This window comes from Monodon monoceros, unplaced genomic scaffold, assembly GCF_005190385.1.
Source record: "Monodon monoceros isolate NGI ecotype Baffin Bay Population unplaced genomic scaffold, NGI_Narwhal_1 Super_Scaffold_7, whole genome shotgun sequence".
Lineage (NCBI taxonomy): Eukaryota > Metazoa > Chordata > Mammalia > Artiodactyla > Monodontidae > Monodon > Monodon monoceros.
In genome coordinates, this window is record NW_021703784.1 from 91,309,926 (window position 1) to 91,331,896 (window position 21,971).

Here is a 21,971-nt window from a genome sequence, read left to right on the forward strand (position 1 = left end):
AAAAATTCAGCCTAAATCCTACTCTGTCTTAGAGTATTAGTATTTGTGCCTTAGAGTAGGTAGTGTTTTACACATCTCTTTTGGGGGAAATTGAGTTGAAGTTAGAAAAAGCCTTTTGAAAGAAAGTTTAGAGTTTGGATTTTTTTCTTTCACATATTTATTTGAAATTTAGACTATAGAAACTATATATAAAGGAGGCATTATTATGTATTAGAAAACATCTTAAAAAACAGATATAGCTAATGACTTCAATATATTGAAAGAGTATTAAAACTATTGAGCCGTATGCATAAAAACAAGAAAAATCAATGGCAGAATAAAATGCAGAACAAGGAAGTATAAGAAACTACTACCTTGTGGTGGTTCTGTAATAAAATTTAAACTGTAAAACAAGATGATTTTTTAATTGACAGCATTGATTTCATTAAATTCTATTTAGGCCTTGCTCTCTAAAATTAAGACTAAAAAGATTCAAATATCCCTCATCCTATTATGATTTTTTACAGAATAGAAGTGAACATAATCATTAACCTGTATCTTTTTCATTTCCACAGGAAAATGTAAAAAGTCTTATCTCCAGACAAACCTTGAAGATTCTTTTTGAAAGTGAAACATTTCATCTTTAGGTAAGGAAACGTTTTCCATTGTTTATCCATCTGTTGAAAAGAGAGCATTTCGATTAGGGAAAAGAAGTAACATGTACTTAAGCTTTGCTTATCCTAACTGATGTCAAACATTATGAAGAGGAAAGAAAGCAAGATTTTTTTAATTAAATAAAACAAATTAGTAGGAAAATTTTGATTTAAAAAGATCAATTGGTTGGAAAAAAATGAATGCAAAAATTTTTTTGCACTTCCTCATAGGCTGACATGATAATAGGATTCCCATCATCCAGCTTTTCTAAGTATTTAAGGCATAAAATTAAAATTATATTTAGCAAAATCAGAAACTAGAGATTTTTCAGACAACTAGAATATTCCTAAACATAAATGTAAACGTGTACGGTAATAAAAAAAGTAGACTATAAAGAAAAAGTAGACTATTTTGATAAATTTGAAAGACCGGTCACTGCTTTAAAAGCAGGCCAATGAATTAAAGTTAATTAAGATTTGAGAGAGAAGCTTAGACTCTGGGATAGACTCACAATATTGCTTTGTAGGGTTATAACGTAAATATAACCAATTAGTTTAATCAGGCAAGAACCTGTCCTTTGTGTGTGACCTCTTTTCAGTTTTTGCTTGTGTCATACTGGTAATGTCGGAAAAGAAAAGACAGACTAACTTTTTGAGCAAAAAAGAATATTAGCAACTCATTCTGTTTTTGGCAGTAATTCTATTAGTGCAGTTTACTTGCATGAACACTATAAATTATGTATATGAAAATCAGATGTTTTAAAGCAAATAAACTAAAACTGCAATTAAAACATCTAAACAAACATTTAGAGATGCATTGAAGTATTTTATGAAGTTAAAAGGATAAAAGAAGTAGTTACTGAAATTATATAGAGAATCTGTTGTAAGATCTGCAAATCTGTACATTCTAGCTTTGTCACCAGTAGCACATTTGGAAAAAGAAATAGATTGCAGTGTTTGACTTCTATTAACATATATTCTCAAGAATAAACAAGATTTACCCTAATTTTAAATACGTTAATACCGTTACATGTGAATATTTTTTTAAAATCATAGTTTAGAGGTTTAGGTTTTTAAGAAATACACGTAAAAATTCATGTGATAAAACAGAATCTAAAACTTTGGGAGAAAAATACTAAATTTTTGGTATGAATTTGAAAAATTCATTTCTAGAATACATTTGTTATATTATAAAGAAACTCATGTTAATATTAAGTATATAGGTTAAGACTTACTTAAATTACTTAACTAGGGTATACTAAACTTCTAAGTTATTTTTAAAAGAAGAATTATGGTAACCTAAAAAGAAATAAAATTACTTCTATTTTAATCTTTAAATATAGCCCTTTAATATACCAATTTTTAAATCTTATAATTTGAAAGATAAAAGCAAAGCAAAGAAAAAAATGACTAACCTCCTAATGGAAAATATAATCTCATAGCACTGAGAAGAGAGTTGTAAGCATGTAATACATATACGAGGAGATAAGTTTCATTTCTGACTTGTATCTTAGCCTTTCTTATGAATCATATATTTTAACATCAGGAGAATAATATATAAAATATGCATTAAATTCTTATGGTCTGGCAGCTATTAAAAAATAGGGGGAAAACAATGCAACTTCTTCTACCTAAATTCTAACTGAAGTGTTAAGTGAAAATTAGAAAAATACAGAAGCTAAAATAGTATAATGAACTAAAATTCAAAACATATATGTATGTATAATTTTTTATGTCTTGGTATGTAGCATTTATCTTAACTGTTAATGAAACTACGTACTGTAACATGAGTGAAAAAAATAAATGATGGAGAAATATTTTCTCATTGTAGTTTACTAGATCAAAACATTTACTAATAAGCTAAATGTAATATTAAAAGATACGTTTAAAATAGAATATTGTAGAATAGAGTTTTGCTGATGATGTATCTTTCCAAGAAGGCTTTGGGTTTTTGTTTGTGTATTAAGATTTCTGAGTTTTGTGCTTTGAAATTCAGGATACATTTTGAGTGCCCTTTCAAATGACAAAATGCTCCAATGGAAAAATCAGACATTGTGTACATCTTATTTTATATTTGGGTATAAGAAAAAGAGCAGATACTTTAGGAGAATTCTAGTTGTTGTTTTAGTGCATGCGTCAAATACCAAACAATTATTTTGTCTGTCAGTCAGTTACACGTCTGAGTAATTTAGTTTGTGTAAGTACAGCTTAGACACTTAATTTATATTGGTGATACAGTGATCTCTAAATGTGATTGTCATCTTTACTGAAATTACGGGCCATATATTTAAAAGAAATGTATTTTAAACCTTACTTTTAATTAAAATGCAAAAGACTTTAAAGGAGTTCTTTCGTGAGAAAAAGATGTGCTGTGCAGTTTTCTGAAAGAATGAAGTCTTCGTTTATTTTTCAGATTATATTAAAATGTTTCTTTACCTGTTGTTTGCTGATATTTTAGTCAGAAAGGAATACAGCAACAGTTTATGCTATATCTGATTGTCAATAGAAGAGAAAAGGGAAAGCAAAGTATGTTGGCACATGAGGTTTTCCCTTAAGAAAAATTTAACTTGAAATTTAAAAGATATATTGCCCATAACTAATTTGTCTTATTAGGACTTATTTAGAGTTGCATGAATTTCTTAGTCAAATATTTGAGGAAATTCGTCTTATAAAATGGAGAGATGTAGAACATTGTGGTCAGTTACAGGATAGTCTTTCTCTCTTGATTCCCAGAACTTAGAAAACAGATTTTAAATTAATAAAGTTGAGTACCAAAAGCTCTAGGCTATAATAATTCATAAAAATGCCAGAAAATTATAAGCGCGAAGGGGAAGATTAATTGAAGTTAAATGTCCCCGTAAATGATAAACATTTGGCACTGTGAGGACAGCTCTGGAAATAACAAAAAGTTCTCTGTCAGGGATAATTTTCTGGGCAGCTGAGGTTGTTTGTATGATGAAAGAAGGCACCGAGATAGCATAACTGTAGCTGCTTGACAAAATTTCCAAAGTTAGTTTCGGACTGTGAGGGTGAAAGTAAGTGCAACAATTGGGAGTTGGGAGGGGGAGAGAAGGGCTCGCCAGCCCCGGCGCCACGATAGGGTTAACCGCGGCGCCGCCCGGCGCACTCTGGGAGTTGTAGGCCGCGGGCATTGTGGGAGTTGTCGTAAAAGTCCGTTTTCTTGTTATGATGGCCGCCGCCAAGGCAGGAGTTGGGGGATCCTGCCATTCCGGACGGCTTGGGGGGCTCTCTGTACCGTTAGAGGGCCCCCAACAGCCCCCAGGTTATCAAGAGCCTGTTAGTTGTGTGCTTGGGAGGTGGGAGAGCGGCCTGACGGGTTAATTCGAGGGCCTGCTCTCGTTAGATTGGCCGGGGGTGGGGGGGGTCCTCTGGCGGCTACCGGCTTGATGAGGGGCCCCTGCCTGCCGGACCCTGGCCGTCTGGCCTTGTGCCTTTGAAATACCTGTGTGGTTAGCGCCTGAGAGTTTTGGAGTCGCCTCTGTTTTGTTGTGGTGTGTGTCCTGCGCCCCTCTCGCGTTTCTTACAGCGCTCCACTCTCCATGTAGTCGGTGATGCTCACGACCCTGTTTGGGGTGAGGTTGGGCTCGTTTTCTTGAGTCTGGTGGGATTTATGCAAGAGCTGGGATTTTGGAAAGGGTGGACAGCAGTAGCTTGGGTGTTGTCTCTTATTTTAGGTTTAAGAAACTATGAGTTGTAAGCCTGTCGGTCGTGAATGTGTGATTCCCTTCCTCTTGCATGTGGTGAACTTTGCCCTTGTTTGCTAATGCTGTGAGGCAGTGGCAGGCAGTTCCTTCTTGTGAAATGCTTTTCTGCTAACTTGGATGTGTTCTTAAATCTTTGGAGCTCTCAGAAGAGTGTTTTGCAGCTGTCTGTAGAAAGCTGTCTGCAAAAATGGATTTAAAACAAATGCCAGTAACACAGGTACTACCTTTAGTTCTAGGGAGTAAGCCCCTTTGGCTTCTCTGGTGCTCTGAAGTTGTTTGGGAACTTTTGGAACTGTTTGGGAATCAGATTTACTTTTACCTGTGTTATCTGACTCTTGGCTCACAGGGTGCTTCTGCATGTTGGGACACTTTGATCTTTGTTACTGGGTATTTTCTCAACATGAGGCAAAAGGAGACACTGTGCACTGACATGTAACTTCATGTATTAGCATCTCCGGATAACGCCAGATTGCCAAGCAGGTCAGCACCTGCCTTACCTACTGCAAGAACTTGGACCTCACTATTTCTGCCACCTTGTGTTGGTCCATAAATTCTGCCTTATAGTCTGGTTGTTGTCTATGTAACTTGAGACCTAACTGGCCATGAAAAGCCATTTCTCAGACAAGGTTATTTAAAAGCTTCCCCCCCCCCCACTCCTAAGTAGAACTGGTGTCTAGAAAGTTCTTTCACTCAAGTTTGGTGAAGTAGGGGATTTGAAATAATGTACAATAGATGTTTTGGAAATCAGCTATCAGTTTTTAGTTTGGGGGGCAGGCCATGTTACAGAAATTATTTATAGAGAGAGTAAAAAAAATTATGTTCCATTTTTTTCTTGGTATTTTGGAGCATCTAAAACCTGTTTCTGTGTCATTGCATTGGACCACTTTCATATATCATTAAAAAGCCGTTTGACGTTTTGTAATGAAGTAGGATTTCATAATTTTCCTCGTCTGAGTTTGCTTAGTGCTTGACTACTTGAGAGTTTACTAATGGTAGAAAAAGTAGCAAAGCTGGGTGCGTTTGTGTGTTTCCGCTGAATGTGATTTGGGGTATAAATTGGTAGACTGATATTGTTGGCTTGCTAGTCAACGTCAGTTCAATTCTGCTGCTGATGTAAAATGTGTTCTGTAATACATAAAGTTCTTTCCTTTCCTCTGACCTGACCCCAATGTGTCTCAGAATATTAGCTAACTTTCCAGTTGAAAAAAGATTGAGAAACTTACTTTTAAATGATCTGTATTGTCCACATTTGTTATGGTTTGGTGATGCAGTAGAATAACTGGTGGGTTGATCTTGTATCTTAGGAAAACTGGATGGCTAGAAGTTGTAGATTTGTAGAATCATTCAGAATCATTCAAAACCAACCACAAGCACAATTTGCTTTGAAAGAAGATACATTAATTTTAAATTGCCAAGTTACCTTTGACTTGCGTTAAGCAGAACAGATGGTTCATACGAAGGTGCTTTGAGAGTGGATGGGTGTTTATAAGTTTAGAGATAAACTCTTCAATGCATTTGCAAAGAACCCTTCTGGGCATTTACGAGTAGACACATCTCTTGACGAAATGGTGAGGTTTTACACCCAAGAATTCTAACATTTGGCCCCTGAGGCCTTTATTTTGTACTCTGCTTTCCATCTCCATCACTTCAGTTCTGCTGCTGGTGTAAAATGTGTTTTGTAATACGTAAAGTCAACAGTAGTTCAGAAAAAAATATGGCAAAATCCATTGCCTTTTGGAGAAGATGATCCCTCAGGTTGTGTGTTGGGTAGGTATGTCAGAAGCTGTCTTTTTGAAACTTAGGCTTTGCATAGTTTTGATGAAACTCCTTTCAATGAGACATAAGCCAAAGGGTAAGTTTCTTGACCTAGGTGTTATAAGTGGAAGCCTTTGGTTCTGGTGTTCATTCAAAAAAGAGATACAAACTTAGTTCCAGATAACAGGCATACTGTGTTTTACTGTGCTTCACTTTATTGCACTTAGCAGCTTTGGCGGGTTTTTGTTTGTTTGTTTTAATAAATGTGTTTATTTATTTTTGGCTGCATTGGGTTGTCGTTGCTGCGAGCGGGCTTTCTCTAGTTGTGGCGAGTGGGGGCTACTTCTCATTGTGGTGCACGTGCTTCTCATTTTGGTGGCTTCTCTTATTGCGGAGCACGGGCTTCAGGTGTGTGGGCTTCAGTAGTTGTGGCACATGGGCTCTAGAGCACGGGCTGTAGAGTGCAGGCTCAGTAGTTGTGATGCACGGGCTTAGTTGTTCCATGGCATGTGGGATCTTCCTGGACCAGGGCTTGAACCCGTGTCTCCTGCATTGACAGGTGGATTCTTGACCACTGCACCACCAGGGAAGTCCAGTACCATTTTTCTAATAGCATTTGCTTACTTTGTGTCTTTGTGTCACCTTTTTGTAATTCAAATAATATTTCAAACTTTTTCATTATTACATTTTTTATGGTGATCTGTGATCAGTGATCTTTGATGTTATTGCTCTGACTTGCTGAAGGCTCAAATGAGGGTTAGCATTTTTTGGCAATAAATTTTTTCTTTTTTGCCTTGCCTCGCAGCATGTGGGATCTCAGTTCCCTGACCAGGGATCGAACCTACACCCCCTGCAGTGGAAGTGTTGTGTCTTAACCACTGGACCACCAGGAAAGTCCCAATAAAATATTTTTTAGCTGAGGTCTGTACATTATTTTTTAGACATAATGCTATTGCACACTTAATGGACTACAGTGTAGTGTAAACAGTACTTTTATATGCACTGAGAAACCAAAAAATTTGCATGACTTGCTTTATTGCGATATTCGCTTTATCACGGTGGCCTGGAACCGAACCTGCAATATCTCCAAGGTACGTGGTAATAGAATTCGGAAGATAACAAAAAATTAAGTTTTTATTTTAGATTGTAGCCAAAATTTGGAAACACTTGAGGGGGTGGGGGTAGGAATATCTATTTGAGGCTTTTTCTCGAGTCCTTTCTATTCCATTTCCCTTTGCTGAAAGTAAGTATCTCTTATTAATGTGTTTCTGCATCTGTGAACATTTGTGAGTGGCAAAACTGCATGTACAAAGCAACAAATCACCCATTCAGAATTTGGCCCTGATTTTTCATTTACATTATTTGAAGAGGAAGAATTATTGATTGTACTTTGTGCACTTGTATGTATATTTTGTTTTCTTCTGTTTAATACATTTGTTTTTAGATTGCGATACTCTTGAACACACAGTGTGTCTCCACCCCTCACCTCCACCTTCCTGGGAGAAAGAGGAAAGGTATTTAAAATTTTTACATGCCTGTCAATTTTATTTTCTGATTCTTCCTACATATATTTCTAGGACAGAATACATTATCTCTGCTCTGCTGGGCCTTACTTTTTGAAGTCAGAGTATTACTCATATGATTTTTATGGGCAAGACACAGCAAACCAACAGTTACTTCAAAATACTGTGTCTAAATTAAAAGACATTAATTCATTTCCATTTGAAAGAAAACAAGGTCACAAGCATATATCCTGCCACTTAAAGGATTCTAGCTATATCTGAAAGCTTCAGAAGACCTTAAGAGGTCATTTTGCTGTGTCCTCTGCCTTCCTTGTTTTTCTTTTTGTTTGACTTTCTCCTTCAGTGTGCCTGTGTGCTTCTAGAACTTACTAAACATTTTTGTTTAGTTCGGAATTTGTTTTTCCAAATTAATTTGCTTCAACTTTGAAAACCATTTTTATCTGAAATATTTGTAATAAGGACATTATTTTAATAAAGGATACTTGTCATATTATAGTTTTACAATTAAAATGCTATGCATATTATATTTCTATGTGCTGGGGAAACATGAGTTAATAACTACCTTAAACCTGAGCACAAAGTGCCAGAATTTGGCATGCAAAAACTCCAGGACATACAGCTTTAGTTTGCTTTTCTGTTATTAACAGTCTTTAGTTAATGAATAGACGCATGACTTGTCATTTTCAGACAAGTCTTGCTTGAAGACAATATTATTTCTTGCCTGACACGCTCATGAAATAAATATTTGTGAAAAGTTTTATTGAGACAATATTAGAAGTCCTTGAATTCACATAATAGAAGAAAGCAGTTCTGTGTGTATTTACTAACCAAAAAAAAATTATTTGTAAACTGCTTTTGTAGTTTGCTTTTTAAACTCTGAAATAAATACATGTTTCTGGATTTTAAATTGTTTTTAAAGAAGTGTTTTTGAGGGGGTGAGGACCATATTGTCAATGAAGTTGTATTAAAAGAGTGGACAACTTTTTTATTTTAGTGTTAAACAAAGGTGTAGAGTATGTACAGTTTATGAGGGGAAAGAAAAGCCCCATTGTATTAGAAGGTTAAAATGAAGACATCAGTGATTTTAAACTTTTTGTGCCATTTGTTCTAATTTTATTATACAATTAAAATTTTTTTTTTTTTTGGGCGCACCACGCGGCATGTGGGATCCTAGTTCCCCGACCAGGGATTGAACCCATGCCCCCTGCACTGGAAGCACAGAGTCTTAACCACTGGACCACCAGGGAAGTTCCTGAATTTTTAATATAATGGGATTAATTTAAAGATATCTGTGAAATGGTTTATTCTTTCAGAAGATCCTATAACATATATCATTAATTTTTTGAGATATATAGATTTCAGTAACTTTTTCATCCTAACAAAAGACTTTTAGAAGGAAACAGTGAAGTAAATGAAACTGTCTTACATTCTTCTACCTGAGGAGGAAAACTTAGAAAAAACATAATTTTTATAAATGAAAAGTTTTGAGATATGTAATATAAAAAGTTTTTATAAATCAGTAGGAAAAGATGGAAGGGCTAAGCCATGGTTTGACAACTCACAAAAGAAAAAAAAAATCAATAATGTGGCAGATGGTGTTTTCCAAAGTTGGCCACAACAATATCTCCCAGCTCACATGTTCTTCTACAACGTGATGTTACTCTGTCATCAAAAGGTGGCATCTCTCCACTTTCTTGAATTTAGGCAGGGCCTTTGAGTGCTTCAACCAAGAGAATACGGTAGAAGTGATGGTGTGCCAATTCCAGGTGTGGCTTTTACCTTGCCTGACTTCTGTTTCCTGCCTCTTGGAAGCCAGCCACTACATAAGAAATCCACCCTGAAACCACCATGTTGTGAGAAGTCCAAGGTCATAAAAATAGGCCCTGGAGACAGAGACATCAGGTAGAGAAGCCAAGGAGCACCAAGGAAACTGAAGAAGTGAAGTGTAAGTGAAGTCATTTTGGAAATGGACCTTCCAGCCCCAGCTGCCTTGGCTATTGCTGTGTAAATCAGGGGAAATGCCCAGTGGAGCCCCTCCCAATTTTTGACCCAAAAATATCATGAGCAAAATAAAATGGTTTGTTTTAAGCTTCTGAGGTTTTGAGTGCTTCATTATGCATCAACAGATCACTGGAAAAAGGTACTGAGAAAAAAAGATTTCATAATTTATAATAGATGGCACTATTGGAGAATATATTTTCATGTCTAAATCCAACAAGGAGCTAGTATCTATAATACAACAAGGAATACCTAGTGGAATCTAGAAAAATGGTACAGATGAAGCAGCTTGCAAGGCAGAAATAGAGACACAGATGTAGAGAACAAACATGGACACCAAGGGGGAAAAGCGGTGGGGTGGTGGTGGTGGTGGGATGAATTGGGAGATTGGGATTAACATATATACACTAATATGTATAAAATAGATAACTAATAAGAACCTGCTGTATAAAAAAAATAATATTCTAAAAAAAAAATACAAGGAGGGCTTCCCTGGTGGCGCAGTGGTTGAGAGTCCGCCTGCTGACGCAGGGGACACGGGTTCGTGTCCCGGTCCAGGAAGATCCCACATGCCACGGAGCGGCTGGGCCCGTGAGCCATGGCTGCTGAGCCTGCGTGTCCGGAGCCTGTGCTCCACAACGGGAGAGGCCACAACAGTGAGAGGCCTGCGTACTGCAAAAAAAAAAAAAAAAAAAAAAAAAGAAAAGGTAAGCCAAAGACTGGGAAAAAATATTTGCAACACATCTCAGTAATTGCATTTCTAAGAATTTAATATAAAATAATCAGAGATGTGTATAAATACATACTAGTATTTGTTTCAGCTTTATTTATAATAGCTGAATACTTGAAACAACCTAAATGCCCAGGAATAGAATATTTAGATCTATCTATGAAATATCCATACGTGGAATCTGTCAAGCCGTTAAAAGTTATACAGAAAATATGACTTGGAAAAATGTTTACTATTTTAAGTACAAAGGCAGATTACAATATAGTATGCACTCTAGCTTTTGCTTCTATTTTTATTTTGAAACTGGGTTAATAGAATACATTGTTCACTATCTCATTGACAAATGAGGGGCAAGTGGGATTTTTGTGGTATTGTGCAAATGAGATCTGAAAATCTGCTACCTCCATATGTATTATTTCTTCTCATCAGAAATGGAAGAGATTAAAAATTTAGAGCAATGTTCTTTAGCACTAAGGTAGACCAAGTTCACCATTTCCTTTTACTATAAAACGAGGATTATACTCACTCTGAAGGATATTGACTAATGTTTATAAATCCCCCAATTGATCCCCTTAGGTTTGATTTATTAAAAGTCTCCCTAAATTTGATTAAGAGGACACTTACTTGTATCCCAAATCAGAAGAGAGTTGAAATGAGACTATAACAAGGGCAAAATTCTAACTAAACATGGATCCTCAAAACATCCCTGGGGTATGGAAAGGGTCAGAATATCTCATCCCATCTATAGCCTGTACGTAAAATTTCCCATCTACTGGTTGAGCAGCCCCAGAGCAGGAGTTCAGGACCTCTTAGACTATTGAATATTTCCACCTTGAGGCAGGGAAGGTAAAACAGTTCATCTGATAGTGTTCGAACCTATATTAAATAGGAAATAAAGAGACTGTGAAATTCTTTGATTAGTCTCTATCTTGGTGTCCCCAAATTTTCATTTCATGATTAAAAGAAAGAATGGATTAACTCCAAGATCTCCAACTTTGCACCTCCAACTTTGACCAACCCTAAAACATCGAAGTTATCTAAACAGGCAAAAGGACTATTAAATAATTGTATATATATTTTCAGTATCAATTAATTTTTTGAAAGTAAAGTAGAAAAAAATGGTAATGTTCAAACATTTTAAACCATGTCTTCTATATACTTGGAAATCTGTACTCAAAAATTACAATCTTGTCCAAAAATTGTTTTTGTTGTCTTCTCTATAAATTTGCAATTAATTGGATTTTTAAAAACAGGGTCTTTTATGTTAAGCCCAGATTCATTCATTAAACACTTTGTATGAATAACATATGTTCTCCGTTTTGGATATCAAGTCTTTTTCACATTTGCATTTAAATGATTAAAATATCTCATTCCTGAAATGATGAATGAGCTCTTTACTTATGAGGAACTTGTGAAAATATTAAAATTGGGCTCTTTGGTCTCTCTACAAATTCAAACCAAAAAGAGACCTATGTTAAGAAACTTAAAGAGTGAGTATTCATTCATATCTCCATTAAATACACATATATAAACATATGATGAAGTGCAGAATATAGTTATAATGCTGAAGGAAAAAAATGTCTAAGAGACAGGGTATGGATTGGGAATAGAAAACAGAGCCCTAGGAAGTACTCATGTGTTGCGCAAAGGTTGTTTCTCCCTAACAAAAACTAGAGTTTTGTTACTGACGCCAAGCTCGCTCTGCTTGCTGCATGACAGACCAATAAATTGGGAGACGAGGTGTTGAGGCAAGCAATAGCGACTTTATTCAGAAAGCCAGTCGTCCAAGAAGATGGTGAACTAGCGTCCCAGATGTACCATCTTAAGGGGTCTGGATGCTAGCTTCCTTTATAGAACAGAGAGGGGGAGGAGGTGAGGAAGTAAAGTAAAAAGGCCATAAGTCTTGCAAAATATCTCCTGGTTTTGGCCAGCCTCGGGGAGGGGGTGTGTTAATTTCTTCTTTTCTGCAGCCATTCAGAAGTGGGCAGGGTCAGGGTGTTTCCCTGTGGGCTGAACAAAGGCACTTTATTTTAACATTCAGGCAGAGGGAGGCCTGAGGCAGGCCAGTATGTATGCCTATAGCTATAGACAGAACAAAAATAATGGAAAGCAAAGGTCAAAGTAAAAGAAAGAGATCCAACATGGCGACAGCTTTTGTTCTTCCCTGCTACAGTTTCATAGTTTTATTTTCAGATGATTTGTGTCAAAGAGCTATTGTCATTTGCACCTCTGATTTTCATTTAATACAGGTATGCTAAAACCAAGAGCAGTTTTTTCCTTTGTGTCCAACTATAAATAAAGACCACTTGCTTTGTGCTCCAAGAAGAAGCTATTTCACCATTAGGATAATCACAGTCTTTTTTTTTTCTTCTCCCTTCTGTTATTCACAAAGTGGAATGTTGTTTTCCTAGCTGGCTTGTTTTACACATGTTTCTGATGATTTCTTTTTTTGTGGTGAGTCTGGTTACTGATTTTACATCTGTCTTTAGCAATTCACTTCTAGCAGTTCTTTGTATAGTTAGCTAGATACCTATTTTTGCAGCTGACTTAAACTTTTTTTTCCATGTAATCCTACTTTCTTGTTTGCTTTAACTGGTCATTAAAATGTTCTCAACTTGATGAATCTTCCAAGTATGTATGTTTGAAACTTGCAAAGATAAAAATGGTATGTGGTGTGTGACTTAGTGGTATTATAGTTTTAAAAAGAGCTGTTACCAAATGCAAGTTCGTGTGCCTGACTAACGTAGGAGTTTGGAGCAGAGAAATGTTTATTGCAAAGAACATAAAAGGAGAATGGGTGGCTCGAACTCAAAAAACCAGAACTCCCTAATGGTTTTGTTGCAGGAAGGGGGACCCCTTCCAGGGCCCGGGAGTGGGCTCTTGTCTAACGCTCGGAAATGAATTGTCTGAGGAGACACGTGTGCTGACAAAGCAAGAGACTTTATTGGGAAGGGGCAGCCCAGTGGAAAGCAGGAGGGTAAGGGAACCCAGGAGTACTGCTCTGCCATGTGGCTCGCAGTCTCGGGTTTTATGGTGATGGGATTAGTTTCCGGGTTGTCTCTGGCCAATCATTCTGACTCAGGGTCCTTCCTGGTGGCGCACACACGGCTCAGCCAAGATGGACTCCAGTGAGGAGGATTCTGGGAGATTGGTAGGACATATGGACCTTTTGACCTTTCCCGAATTCTTCTGGTTGGTGGTAGCTTATTAGTTCCGTGTTCCTTACCAGGACCTCTTGTCAAAATAACTCATGCAAATGGCTACTGTGGTGCCTGGCCAGGGTAGGCAGTTTCAGTCAGAGTTTCCCCTAACAGTTTTGGGGGAGTTTTACAGGCAAAATTTGGGGTGGTGGCTGCAGGGGGTGTGACTTTCTTCTGATTTGTTGGTGGTGAGGTAACTAGAGTGGTGTTCCAGGATTGTGCTCAGCCTGAACTTACCATCCTCCGCCTAGACAGGGCATTAGTTCCTGTAGCAGAATTCAAAGACACTGTTAGGTATAATCCTTGAGGAGGAGCCAGGACCCAGCTCTAGTTGCTGCACTATTGTTTCTTGGTTGCTCCTCCTTTGTTCTGCATTCCCACCCTTCTCTGATTAGCAGTTGTTTGAATCTGCCTTTTGGAACTCAGGGAAGGTCTTAGGAGGTTAAATGAAGCCCATTTCCTACAAACAAGAAACAGGGGACATGGAAAGGCTTTGTACCTGGGAGCCTCACAGGGTCCTGCTTGGTTCCAGAGCCATTATAATTTTAGAGATACATGCTGAAATATTTTTATAAATGATATGTTTTCTGGATTTGCTTCAGAATAATTTGTGAAAGGGGAAGTGGATAGTGGTATAGATGAAACAAGAGTGGACATGAGTTGATAGTTATGGAAGTTCATTATGTGTAGGAGTTCATCAAATTATTGTCTGCCTTTTCATGTGTTTGAAATTATCCACAATAAAAAGGTAAATGTAGGGACTTCCCCGGTGGTCCAGTGGCTAAGACTCCACGCTCCCAATGCAGGAGGCCCGTGTTCAATCCCCGGTCAGGGAACTAGATCCCACATGCTGCAACTAAGAGTTCGCATGCTGCAACTAAAAGATCCCACATGCTGCAACGAAGATCCTGCGTGCAGCAACTAAGACCTGGCGCAGCCAAATAAATAAATAAATATTTTAAAAAGTAAATGCATTTGAAAAGGTTTAATAACCTTACACTAATAACCTTATAATAACCTTTTATAGATCATTAGGATAAAGAGAAATACACCAGTGAGCAAAAGACATGAACAGGCAGTGTGCAAAAGAAAATATATAAATGGCAAATAAACATATGAAGAAAACTTCAGCCTCAAAAAAATGCAAATTAAAACAATGTGTGATTATATTGTGATTTATAATGAGGAAACATATATTTGGTCTTCCTGCACTGTTCCTGGCTCACAGCTCCCCAAACCCTTGGAATTTCCGAAGTGAAAAGAGCAATGTGAGCATCATTTGTTATAATATTTGCTCTTCTGTAATCAGTTCCTTGAAATAGCTCCAGAGCCATAAAGGTGATAGGAGTGTCTTGCTTTTTTTTTTTTTTTTTTTTTTTTGCGGTACATGGGCCTCTCACTGTTGTGGTCTCTCCCGTTGTGAAGCACAGGCTCTGGACGCGCAGGCTCAGTGACCATGGCTCACGGGCCCAGCCACTCTGTGGCATGTGGGATCTTCCCGGACTGGGGCATGAACCCATGTGTCTTGCATGGGCAGGCGGACTCTCAACCACTGCGCCACCAGGGAAGCCCGATAGGAGTGTCTTGTTATTCATGGCCAGCTCCTTTGAACCGCATCTGAGTTTATGTTAATGAGGTGACTTTTAGAAAGCTCCTAAGGATGGCGGCTGGTTGCCAGGGGACCCAACAGTGATTAGAGGGTTGAAACTTTCAGTCACATGCCTCCCCCCATCTCGGGGGAGGGGAGAGGGGCTGGAGGTTGAATCAATTGCCAAAGGCCTACTATTTAATCAGGCATGTCTACAGAACGAGCCCGCCAATAGGATGGCGTTCTGAGAGCTTCCAGGTTGCTGAACAAGTGTATGTGCTGGGAGAGTGGTGCAGCTGGAGAGGGCATGGAAACTTTGTGCCCTTTTCCCACACACCTTGCTTTATGCATCTCTTCCATCTGGTTCCAACCACCCCACATTTCGGTGTCTCTCACGTTCTGAGATGGCCCACACTCTGTCTGTGGAGTGTGTTTCTATATTGGCCACTCTCACTTTCCAGACGACCCCCATGCCCTGGGGCTGCTCTTGCCTTTTGAGACAAACTGCATTCTGTCTATGGAATGTGTATCTCTCTAAATGAATCCACTTCTTACCTGTCACTCTGTCTCTGAATTCTTTCTGCAACTAGACATAAAGAACCTGAGTTTCCTTAAGTCCTGAGACCGGGTGTGTGATCTCAATTAAAAGACAGTGGGTTCAAGTCCCAATCTGAGGTGCAGGGTTTCCCTACAACCCCTTTCTCAGGTTCTATTAATTTGCTAGAATGGCTCACAGAACTCAGGAAAACAGTCTGCTTACTAGATTACTGGTTTATTGTAAAAGGATATAATTCCTCCTGTTTCAGGAGGAAGCTCCAACTTATAACCAGTCAGAAGTGCAATTACAACCTGGATTCGCATTTGGTGTCTGAAGTGAGGGCGGTCTTGTGGGACTAAGCCTGTGGGATCTTATGCTATCTCCAGCAGGTAGTGTCAGGATTGAGTTAACTTAATTGCTCCCTAGTGTCGGAAGACACATTTGGAAATGAGAGACTTTTTTTCACCTGTAGAACTGACTGAGGAAAAAATTGAGTGATAATAACTACTGCTGCTGAGGAAGAGGTAAGGCAAATAATCCACCTGAGACAGGAGGGAAGGGGGCAGGGCACAATCTTTAAAAGAATGACACAGCCCTTGAAGATATGACAAAAACTAGTTAGAACCTACTAGGGCCGGGGACTTCCCTGGTGGTCCAGTAGGTAAGACTCCATGCTCCCAACGCAGAGGCCCTGGGTTCAATCCCTGGTCGGGGAACTAGATCCCAAATGCCTGCCACAACTAAGAGTCCACATGCCACAACTAGAAAGATCTCGCATGCCACAGTGAAGATCCTACATGCCACAACTAAGACGCAGCACAGTCAAAATAAATACATACATACATACATAATATTAAAAAAAAAAAGAACCTCCTAGGGCCAAGATGGTGGAAGATTTGACTTCCAGTAGACCTTTAGCCTCGTTATATGCTCATTGTAATACATTAGCATATGCTAAATGACACACCCACAGGCACCACGATAGTTCTGAGGCCAACCATCAAAGGCCAAAAATGGGGCGGTGGCTCAGTTCCTGGAAATCCCCACCCCCTTCTCCAAGATAGAATATTCCTCCCACTCGTTAGCAGATGAAATTTCCAAGCCCATAAAAACTAGCCACCCCGTATTTCAGGGCTTCTCACCTTCTGAAACGGTCCACATTCCTATGGAATGTGTATCTCTCTAAATAAACCTGCTTTCACTTCACTACAGCCCACTCTTGAATTCTTTCCTACGCAAAGCCAAGGACCCTCACTTGGCAGCCCCAAACCTGGGACATGACCATCCTCTCGCCCCCCATTTTCCTGCAACACGCCCACCACTAGTAGATATGTAAACCCAGCAGGCCTCTCAGGTTTCTTTGTTGTCCTCTCTGTCTTCTCCAAAAGGTAGGCATTTGCCATCCCCATTTTACACGTGAGCTAACTAAATACTAGAGCTGTCCAAGGTGATACAACTTCAGACCTGTTATTTTCCTCATACTACTGAAAGAGAAGATTCTGTTTTTGAAATATTTTGCAATATATATAATAATGAGTTGTTTTCTGACCTGGGTGATCCAAGATGATTGTGAAGCAGAGCAGACATAAGCCCAGCTCTGTCATTCCCTTTCCTGCCCTTTTCCTTGCCCTCCAGTCATGCTACTCTCTTCCTCCCTGAACTCTTCAGCCTTACACCCTTTAGGCATGCTCTTCCCTCAGTTCCCTCCATACCTGGGTGCTAGGAAAGGGGGGGGCAGCTATTTATTTCTCCATTCCCCATCTTGTTTAGAAGATTTTGAGGAGGCTTATTAAAATTCTCTTATTGCAAAATGAAGAAAAATAGAAGGGAGCTAGAGATAGGAAAATATGTTTAGGTCCCCTACATAGATAATGTGAACATAGTTCACTAACAATATCTATTTCACAGAGACATACCCAGCATTTTGACTTTTCAACATCCCCTGTAAACTGAGTAACAGGAGGTGGTATTCCTAAGATCCAATCACTCTTGAGTAAGAGGTGACAATGAAGTTGGCAGACTTACCAGGTGAGCCCCAAAAGCAGGACAAATAGTAACCAACTAATTGTGTACTATTTTTAACAGCTTGCTTTCGCCCCTGCAGATGGTAAACAAACTGTTTTGGGCTAGGTGAGTTAATAAAGCATAGCTTCTTTCCAATTCTTGGTTTTATGAAGGAAAAATCAGTGAGTTATAACTTAAGAAAAGTAGAACCAACAGATGAGCTATATAGTTTAAAAATTGTGACTGATTTTACTTTTCAGCTGGAAATTATTGCTCCCTGCCACTAACTTTTACACTTTTCCTTCTACAATAATAATCCATTCGATCATTCAATGGATACTTATTGAGAGCCTATTATATGTTTACCAGGGCTATACTAGTGAATAGGACAAAAAGAACTTTATGGTGCTTAAAGTATGGTTGGTGCAGTATGGATCTTTGTGCTTTTGAGGACTGTAGAGAAGGACCTTATCACTTACGTGTAGTGAACAAGATAGGAGGGCAGGGGCCAGAACCAGGTATGCTTCTTTAGGGCACACACACACACACACACACACACACACACACATACACACACACACACAGCATTAGTTTTCTACTGTTGATATTACAAATTACTACAGATTGGTGGCTTTAAGCAACACACACTTATTATCTGACAGTTCTATAGGTTAGAATTACAACATGGGACTTACTGGACTAAAATCAAAATTTTCGTCTTGGAGGTTCTAGGGAAGAGTTTTTTTCCTTGCCTTTTTCAGCTTCTAGAGGCTGCCCACATTCTTTGGCTCGTGGACCCCTTCCTACATCTTCAAAGCCAGCATCATTGCATCTCTCTGACCATTCGTCCATAGTCACATCTCCCTTTCTGACCAAAGCTGGGAAAGATTCTCTAATGTTAAGAGCCCGGGTGATTATATTAGGCTCATGTGAATAATACCCTCATCTGAAAATCCTTAACTTAATTGTATCAACATAATATGTTGTCATATAATATTCACAGGTTCCAGTGTTTAGGATGTGAATCTTTGGGGGGCGTCTTTATTCTGCCTAACACATACATATATGTACAAAGATAGACATGTAATGAATTTTAAAATTTATATAGAATTTTTCTCAAAAAATGTGAAATAAAGGAACAAACAATAAGACTATACCCTCAAACAGAGGAATAATCATTGTAGAAAGAATAAAGTTTTTCACATATGTATTATTACTATGTCTCTGATGAGATATTGCCATTGATATTGAGGGGAAAAAATGGAGGGCTACAGCTACAGTAAACAACATGAATAATTCTTAGTAACATGATGTCCAGTAAAAAAACCAAGTCCCAGAAGACTACACAAATGTAGGTCTTAAGTCTATGTATGAGTTTCCTTGGGCTGCTGTAACAAATTGACAAAAGCTGGGTAGATTTAGAGAATGGAAATTTGTTCTTTCACAGTTCTGGAGGCTAAAAGTCCTAAATCAAGGTATTGGCAGGGCCATGCTCACTCTGAAGGCTCTAGCGAAGAGCCTTCTTCCTAGCGTTTGGGGGTTGTCGACAATCCTTAGCACTCTTTGTCTTGTAGCTGCATTACTATATTCTCTCCCTCACGTGGCCTTCTTTCTTCTGTCTTTCTGTGTGTTTCAAATCTCTTACTCTTTATAAGGACAGTCACTGGATGTAAGGCCTACTCTAATCCTGTATGACCTCATCTTAATTTGATTACATCTGTAAATACCTTACTTGCAAAGAAGGTCACATTCATAGGTGACCATAGGGACCATTACTTATGGAATGCCAGGAACTTCAACATATCTTTTGCGGGAACATAGTTCAACCTACAACAGTCAGGTTTCCCAGGAAATAGACTCTAAGACTGAGATTTGCTTGCAGGGCACTTATTTATGGAGTACTCTGGGGAACAACATCAGTAAGAGAATGAGGGAAGCAGGATCAAGCTGAGGGAGAAGCTGAGCTTCGATGCAGCAGTAATAGAGGCCTCAGCTAATTCCACAGGGAGCTAGGGGTGAAGCTAGGTTGGCCCTTCAGAGATGTCTGTAATTGAGATAAGTGGGCCAGGCTTTTGTATTTCTGCATTAACCAGGCACTGGAAGCAGGCTGTCCACCGGAGGGACAAAGCAGCTCCCTTTGGCCAAGGATAATGCCCATAGAGGGACACAGCTGTGAGCCCTCAACAATTAACACTCTCCTCAAATGGATGTCTTGATCCTGCTGTGGGTGTCTGGGTTGCATCCCCCAGCATCCATTTATACTATGGTTTTTGTTTTGTTTTATTTATTTATTTGGCTGCCTGGGTCTTAGCTGCAGCACACCGGATCTTTTTAGTTGCGGCATGCGAGATCTAGTTCCCTGACCAGGGACCAAACCCTGGCCCCCTGCATTGGGAGCATGCAGTATTAACCACTGGACCACCAGGGAAGTCCCTACAATATGGTTTGTAATAGATCTCAAAAATAAGCAAAGCTAAACAATATATTATTTCATATAAATTTGTGATAAAGTATTTATATGTATTTTAAAAGCATTTATATATAAAAACAGCAGAATGACACACAACATTTAGGAATGTGCTTACCTCTGAAGTGTAGGATAGGGTAGCTTCTTGAGTCTTTGGTTCTTGAATTGGATGGTGAGTTTAGGGTTTTTTTTTATTATTATATTTTGATTTATAACTAACTCATGTATTTCAGATAATCTTTTGTATATATCAAATATATTTACAAATATAATAAAGGGAAGAAAGAAAAGAACCAGGTGAAAGTCATAGAAATTAAGGTAGCCAGAAATTTTAGAAAAAAAAAATGAGTAAAGACAGCAAATCCTGAGTCCACTGCTAAAGGAAGCATTTAGGTGAAGAAAAACTTCACCTGAAATTCACTATGTCTTTTTAAAGGTATATTGAGTAGAGAAAGAAAGTGGTTGGCTTATGTTTGTATGATCACAGTTTGTACTTTTTTTCTTCTTTTTTTATTGAAATATACAAAATATTTATTGTTGACATACAAAATTATGCTAGTTTTAGGTGTACTGCATAGTGATTTGCCAATTGCATACATTATGAAATTATCACCCCAATAAGTCTAGTAACCATCTGTCCCCACACAAAGTTATTACAATATTATTGGCCATATTCCTTATGTTGTGTATTATATACCTGTGGCTTATTCATTTTATAACTGGAGATTTGTACCTGTTAACCCGCTTCACCTATTTCACTCACTCCACCACCCTCTCCTCTGGCAAACACCCATTTGTTCTCTGTATCTATGAGTCTTGTTTTCATTTTGTTTTATTTGCTTTGTTTCTTACATTCCACAGTAAGTGATATCATACATATTTGTTTTTCTCTGTCTGACTTATTTCACTTAGCATAATACTCTCTAGATTCACTCATGTTGTTGCAAATGGCAAGATTTCATTATTTTTCATGGATCAGTAATATTCCACATATATCTCTATGTATCTATGTTGATATACATATCTCACATCTTTTTATCTACTCATCTATCGATGGACACTTAGCTTCCATATCTTGGCTATTGCAAATAATGCTGCAGTGAATGTTTGTGTGCATGTATCTTTTTGAATTAATGTTTCCATCTTCTTTAGCTAAATACCCAGGAGTGGAATTGCTGGATCATATGGTAATTGGTAATTATATTTTTAATTTTTGGGGGCACCTCCATACTCTTTCCCATACTGGCTGCACCAATTTATAATCTCACCAACGGTGCATGAGGGTTCCCTTTTTTCCCCATTCTCACCAGCACTTGTTATTTCTTGTCTTTTTGCCAATAGCCATTCTGACAGGTGTGAGGTGATAACTCATTGTGGTTTTGATTTGCATTCCTTTCCCTGATGATAAGTGATATTGAACATCTTTCCATGTGCCTGTTGGCCATCTGTATGTCTACTTTGGAAAAATGTCTAGTTAGGCCCTCTGCCCATTTTTTAAACAGGTTGTTTGTTTTTTTGATATTGAGTTGTATGAATTCTTTATATATTTTGGATATTAACCCCTTATTGGACATATTGTTTGCAAATATCTTCTCCCATTCATTAGGCAGCCTTTTTGTTTTTGATAATTTCCTTTGCTGTGGGAAAGCATTTTAGTTTGATGTAGTCCCATTTGTTTATTTTTGCTTTGGTTTCCCTTGCCTGAGGTGACATATACAAAAAAAATTTCTAGGACCAATGAGAAAGACCATACTTGCCTATATTTTCTTCTAGAAGTTTTATGGTTTTGTTACGAGAAAATGGGGCACAAG

The 21,971-nt window shown here is 38.2% G+C and overlaps 1 long non-coding RNA gene across 1 annotated transcript; it reads left to right on the plus strand.

Moving 5' to 3' along the window:
- Nucleotides 1–7,170: 7,170 nt before the first annotated feature.
- LOC114886380 lies at nt 7,171–9,962 on the plus strand. Its single transcript, XR_003791333.1, has 3 exons — nt 7,171–7,203; nt 7,557–7,626; nt 9,340–9,962. It is a non-coding gene; the product is annotated as an uncharacterized LOC114886380 (long non-coding RNA).
- Nucleotides 9,963–21,971: the final 12,009 nt, after the last annotated feature.